A 308-nucleotide genomic window follows, 5' to 3' on the forward strand; every position below is an offset into this window, starting at 1 on the left:
CACTTGTTAATTCTTGCCCTTGTTTCCTGGGCTATTGGTGTCTGGTTTAGAAAGTCCCTTCGTACACCTATATCTTGAAGGTTTTACCCAATGTTTTCTTCTAAGAGTTTCAGAGTTTCAGACTCCATTGAGGTCTTTTTGAGACATTTGGAATTGATTTTTGTGCAGGGTGAAAGATAGGGGTTTAGTTTCATTCTTCTACAAGTGGAGATCCAGTTTTGCCAGCACCATTTGCTAAACATGCTGTCTTTCCTCCAGTTAATGTTCTTGGCCCCTTTGTCAAATATCAGGTGGCTAAAATTGCAATT

This window comes from Nannospalax galili, unplaced genomic scaffold, assembly GCF_000622305.1.
Source record: "Nannospalax galili isolate Female #2095 unplaced genomic scaffold, S.galili_v1.0 scaffold10, whole genome shotgun sequence".
NCBI classification, from domain to species: Eukaryota; Metazoa; Chordata; class Mammalia; order Rodentia; family Spalacidae; genus Nannospalax; species Nannospalax galili.